Raw genomic sequence first — 6,474 nt, 5'->3', positions numbered from 1 at the left:
ATTTCCTCCAATAGATAATTCAATTAAGGAGAAACTAAAACCTCAAGCAATTGGAAAGAGCACATGAAACCCCGGTGTTCTCTGACATGCTGTAGAATGACACCGTTGGTCCCAAATATTCTAAATCAGTTGGGGTCCTGAACAAGAACAACACAGAGCAGCCTGCCGCTGTGATACCCAAAGAGAATCATTTTAGACCCTGAAAATGTGAAGAAGCTGAAAACTGAACTTGGATCTTCATGTGTGTAAAATGTAATAAAAGGTGATGATGATTAATGAAACATCATGTTTTAAGAGGTACAATTCTGGGCCAGGCAAGATGGCTCACGCCTGTAAACCCATCACTCTGGGAGGCTGAGGCAGGCAGATCCCTTCAGCCCAGGAGTTTGAGACCAGCCTGGGCAATAGGGCAAAGCTGTTTCCACAAAAAATGCAAAAAATAGGCAGGCATGGTGGCATGGGCCTATAGTCCCAGCTACTCCAGAGGTTAAGGTAGGAAGATACACTGGCTTAAGCCTGGGAGGTAGAGGTTGCAGTGAGCCAAGATGGTGCCACTGCACTCCAACCTGCATGAGACAGCGAGACCCTGTCTCAAAAGAGAGAGAGAGAGAGAGAGAGAGAGAGAGGTACAATTCTAATTACAATTACAGTAATTAAATTGTAGAGAAAATAAAACTTTTATATTACAATAAATTTTTAAAGAATTAGAAAGATGTACTTTTTTTCTTGCTCTTTCTGGTGGATGTGCAGTGTTTTTCTGTGTATCAGTAGTACTCATATGCGACAATCTGGTTTGTGTACCCTAGTGTCCAAACTGTGGCCTTTATCACTATTTTCCATTAAAAGTAGTTGATGCCATGTATTAGGGTAAGAACTGGAATAATTATTTTGTGGTCAAAAAATTCAGATGCTTTTAAAATGTATGTTGTAGGCCTGAAATGACAAAAGCCCCAACTTAAAGGGGTTCTTACCGGCCAACTTGTGACATCATGAGCTTCAGAAGAGCAAAGAATAATTATAGTTACTTGAAACAAATTGAGTCTGTAAAAATTCCTTTTGTGGAATTTGACAAGCTGATTTTACTACTTACATGGAAAAGCGAAGTGCCGGAAGTTGCAAAAGACACTTGCACAAGGGCAGTATGGGTGGACTTGCCCGAGAAGATGTGAAAACATATTTGAAACTATTGTAATTCAGACAATGTGTTCATGCTACAGGAATAACAAATAGAACAAATTTGGAAACCAGATCTGTGACAAAGTAGAGAGTGCAGATCAGTGGGGGAAAGCTATTCAATCCATCAGCCGAACCTGGTCCATTGTTCATCAGACATCAGTAAATCAGAAGTTTTCAGCTGACATTCGAGAGCACTCTTTTTTATTTTATTTTATTTATTTTATTTTTTTTAGACAGAGTCTCGCTCTGTCGCCCAGGCTGGAGTGCAGCGGCGGGATCTTGGCTCACTGTAAGCTCCACCTCCCAGGTTCATGCCATTCTTCTGCCTCAACCTCCCGAGTAGCTGGGACTACAGGCACCCACCACCACGCCCGGCTAATTTTTTGTATTTTTAGTAGAGACGGGGTTTCACTGTGTTAGCAAGGATGGTCTTGATCTCCTGACCTCGTGATCCACCCACCTCGGCCTCCCAAAGTGCTGGGATTACAGGCCTGAGCCACCGCGCCCGGCCTCGAGAGAACTCTTAAAATTCCTGCAGTATACAATTCATTTAGAGAGAAACTCAAGGCTGAGTATGGTGGCTCATGCCTGTAATCCCAGCACTTTGGGAGGCTGAAGCGGGAGGATAGCTTGAGCCCAGGAATTCAACACCAGCCTGGGCAACACAGAGAGACCCTGTCTCTACAAATAAAAAAAAAATTAGCCAGGCATGGTGGTGTGCACCTGTGGTCCCAACTACTCTGGAGGCTGAGATGGGAGGATTGCTTAAGCCTGGGAGGTCAAGGCTACAGTAAGCTGTGATTACACCACAACACTCCAGCCTGGATGACAGAGACCCCATCTTCAAAGAGAGAGAGAGAGAAAGCACAACTGAAAATTCAGTTAGGAAATGTGTAAGACAGTTATCCACATGGAAGAAAAAATTGGATTCCTACTTAAACCATACTTATAAAAATTAATTAAATGTAGGGCTGGGCCAGGCGCAGTGGTACATGCCTATAATCCCAGCACTTTGGGAGGCTAAGGCAGGCAGATAACTTGAGCTGAAGGGTTGCAGACCAGCCTGGGCAACACAGCGAAACCCCATCGCTACAAAAAAAAAATGCAAAAATTAGGTGGGCATGGTGGTATGCACCTGTAGTCCCAGCCACCCTGGAAGCTGAGGTGATAAGATTGCTTGAGCCCGAGAGGTCAAGGATGCAGTGAGTCGTGATAGCGCCACCGCACTCCAGTCTGGGCGACAGAGTGAGACCCTGTCTCAAAAAAAAAAAATAAATAATTAATGAAATGTAAAAGCAAAACTATAAAAGCGTTAGAAGAAATCATCATGGCAAATATTAGGGAAGCATCATCATAACTTCATGGTAGGGGAGAGCTTTTAAAACATAACTCTCAGCGCCATAGGAAAGGTTAGAAACAAACAAAAATCACAACTCAAAATTGCAAACCACAAAGGAAAAAGGTGGTAATTGTGACTAAATCAAAATTAAGAACTTTTGTTCATTGAAAGGATGAACAAAGAAACCAGAAAGAGAATGAAAATGCAAGCAACAAGCTGGAAGAAGATATTTGTGATATTTATCCTTGATAAGAATTAGTATTCAGAAAATATAAAGAACTTCTAAAAATCATTGAGAAAAACTAGGTCTGGCATGATGACTCACACCTGTAATACCAGCACTTTTGGAGGCTGAGGCAGGAGGATCGCTTGAGCCGAAGAGTTCAAGGCTGCAGTGAGCTTTGATTAAACCACTCATTCTAGCATGGGTGGCAGAGCAAGACCCTGTCAAAAGAAAGAAAGAAAGAAAAAGAAAGAAAGAGAGAAAGAGAGAAAGAAGAGAAGAGAAGAGAAGAAAAAAGAAAAAAGAGAAAAGAAAAGAAAGGAAGAGAGGGAGGGAAGGAAGGAAGGGAGGGAGGGAGGGAGGGAGGAAGGAAGGAAGGAAAGAAAGAAAAGAGAAAAAGAAAGGGCAAATACTTCACAAAAGAGGAAATGCAAATATTAAATAAACATCATAAACAATGTTCAATATCATTGCTAATCAGGGAATTGAGTCCATGACAAGATTCCATTTTCCTCCCTTCAGATTTAGGAAAAGTGATTAAATTAGACAACATCAAGTGCTGATGAGGATGCTGAGTAAGAGGACTCTTATACTTCTGGTGAGAATGTAAATCAGAGCAACCACTTTGAATGGCAATTTGTCAGTATCTAGTTAATGATACACATGCTTTATCATTTAGGAATTCCACTCTTAGTCATATTCCCTAAGAAACTCTTATAAGAATGTTCATTGTCACAAAGTATGTAACAGTAAAAATACAGAAACAGGTCGGGCATGGTAGCTCATGCCTGTAATCCCAGTGCTTTGGGGGACCGAGGTGGGCGGACCACTCGTGGTCAGGAGTTCGAGACCAGCCTGGCCAACATGCTGAAACTCCATCTCTACTGAAAATACAAAAATTTAGCCTGGCGTGGTGGCTGGCGCCTGTAGTCACAGCTACTTGGGAGGCTGTGGCAGGAAAATCGCTTGAACATGGGAGGTGGAGGTTGAAGTCAGCCAGGATCGTACCACTGCACTACAGCCTGTGGGACAAAAATGAAACAGTCTCAAAAAAAAAAAAAATTACAGAAACAAGCCAAATGTCTATTGACACGAGAGTGATGTGGCAGAGATTACAAGTTACCCCCATCCCTGGGATCTACTTCCCCTCCATTTAGGACTTCTGATTTTTAATTAGATGCATAGCCACTCCAAATGAAAACTGTATTTCCCATCCCCCTTTTAAACCAGGAGTGGTCATGTGACTAAGTTCTGTCCATTGGGTTATAAGCAGTAGTGTGTAATTTCTGGTGTGGAGGCATGCCATTCTCCTTTCTCCTTGCTCTTTTCTGTGGCTGGAATATGGAGTTGATGGCTGGAGCTGGAGCAGCTATCTTGATTCATGAGGTGACTTTAGGGAAAGAAATCATTCATGACAGAATAGTAAGGTTCTGTCCTTAAGATAGAAGGAACCTCAATCCCTGGCACTGCTGAGTGTCATTCCAGTCTGGACTACTCATCTCTGGGCTTTCACAGGAGACAGAAATAAACTCCTCGCTTGTTTAAATCACTGTGTGCTAGACTGTACTATTGTTCAGCAAATATTTGCTCCCTTCCCCTTCCACTAGGGGAGAAGTCTACTTCCCTGTCCCATTGATGCGGACTTTACTGTATGACTTGCTTTGGCCAATGGAATGTAAGTAGATATGATACAAGGAGAGGACTTGAGATGAGACTTGGTTCTGTGCTCCAGTGATCTGTTGTGAGAAGAGTATGCCCCAGATAGCCACTGCCACTGACCCCTTATCCTGTGAGAAGAGTATGCCCCAGATAGCCACTGCCACTGACCCCTTATCCTAGAGCCCTGAAATAGCACCCCTGGTGCAGAACTGAACCCATGCACAGCCTGGAGCCAAGTTCAGCTGATCTGCAGAGCCATTGGGAGTGCCACTGTGATGAGCCAAACCATAGTTGACCTATGAACATAAAAATAAATGCATGTTGTTGTAAGCCACAGTTTTAGGACAGTTTATTATGCAACAGTATCATGGCAAAGGCTGACTAGTACACATTGTTATTGGGAGCCTTCTGTCTTTTAAAACGGAATCCATTCTAATACAAATGACTGAATAAATTAGGGCATATTTATATATACTCATTAAATATAGAGTTTTAGAATTAAAATCTTTAGTGAAAATGAATGAAGCTCAGAAACATAATTTTGAGTGAAAAGAAGCAAATCTCAATAATACACATAATCACACTTAAATAAAGCTCAAGGCATGCAAAACTCAATCATATTGTATTGGGGTGTATATGTAGGAAGTAAATCTATAAAGAAAAGCAAGGGAATGAGAAACAACAAAATTCAGGACTGTGATTATAGCAGGTTGGGGCTGGGGATGGGGAGGGATTGTGGATGTCATGCAGGATGTTTTAAAGATAGTGCTTGTGTTCTGGATGTAGAGCAGTGAGTAGAAGGGTCCAATAGTACATCCTGGATGGGGAGCTGACCACACAGGCTTGGTCCCCTCTCTGCGCACAGAGGAACTTCTGGATGACCCCACTAGCTCTAATGACATACTAACAAGGTATGCAGAAGTTTCCATTGACTCCGTTTACAGAAAAGCTTAGAAGAATTTGACTTTTTAGCTTGTAATCAACATTTTTTTTCTTTTTCGAGATGGAGTTTTGCTCTTGTTGCCCAGGCTGCAGTGCAATGGCGTGGTCTCGGCTCACTGCAACCTCCGCCTTCCAGTTTCAAGCGATTCTCCTGCCTCAGCCTTCTGAGTAGCTGGCAATTATTACAATTATTACAGGTGCGTACCACCACACCCGGCTAATTTTTGTATTTTTAATAGAGACAGGGTTTCACCTTGTTGGCCAGGCTGGTCTCGAACTCCTGACCTCATGATCTGCCAGCCTCGGCCTCCCAAAGTGCTGGGAATTACAGGCATGAGCCACCTAATCAACATTTAAATATTTAAAATAATTTGATGTATGCATTTTATAAATTTTGATTAAGTGTGAAGTATTTAAATGGTTAGGAAAGTTATGCTTAAGACAATGAGCTTCGAAGCACAAGTCATAGCGGTATCTCTCTCTCCATGCCCAGAAATCCCTTGGCTATTAAGATCCCAGATCATTATTGGGAGGAAGGCTGGGCATGGTGGTTCGCACCTGTAATCCCAGCACTTTGGGAGGCTGAGGTGGGCAGATCACTTGAGGTCAGGAGTTTGAGACCAGCCTGGACAACATGGTGAAACCCCGTCTCTACTAAAAATATGAGAATTAACTGGGCATGGTGGCACATGCCTGTAATCTTAGCTATTCAGGAGGCTGAGGCAAGACAATCACTTGAGCCTGGGGGCGTGGAGGTTGCAGTGAGCTGAAATCCTGCCACTGCACTCCAGCCTGGGTGACAGAGCGATACAGTCTCAAAATAAAATTATGGGAAGAAAAAGAGGTAAATAATTGCCTGGATAAATGTATGTTAATTTCTGTAATTGTGTGCATCTCCAAAAGCTGTGGCTGTGTTAGAAGTGGGTTTTGTAAGCTGGAATGGAAGGCATTGGGTATTTCTCTGAAGGACCCTGGGCAACCCAATGTGAAGTGGAGGTCTTTGCTAGGTCCTGAGCCACACTGGAGATACTGAGTGTGGGTGGGCCTTGCCAAAGGGATGCCCCGCAGAACAGGGGGACGTCCCCCATTGAGCCTAGAGTCAAGGAAGCAAATGTGTGCCATTTAGAGGAGCTAC

This window comes from Macaca nemestrina, chromosome 7, assembly GCF_043159975.1.
Source record: "Macaca nemestrina isolate mMacNem1 chromosome 7, mMacNem.hap1, whole genome shotgun sequence".
In the NCBI taxonomy this organism is placed as follows: domain Eukaryota; kingdom Metazoa; phylum Chordata; class Mammalia; order Primates; family Cercopithecidae; genus Macaca; species Macaca nemestrina.
The sequence above is the reverse complement of the archived record's forward strand: the minus strand, read 5'-3'. Positions refer to the sequence as shown.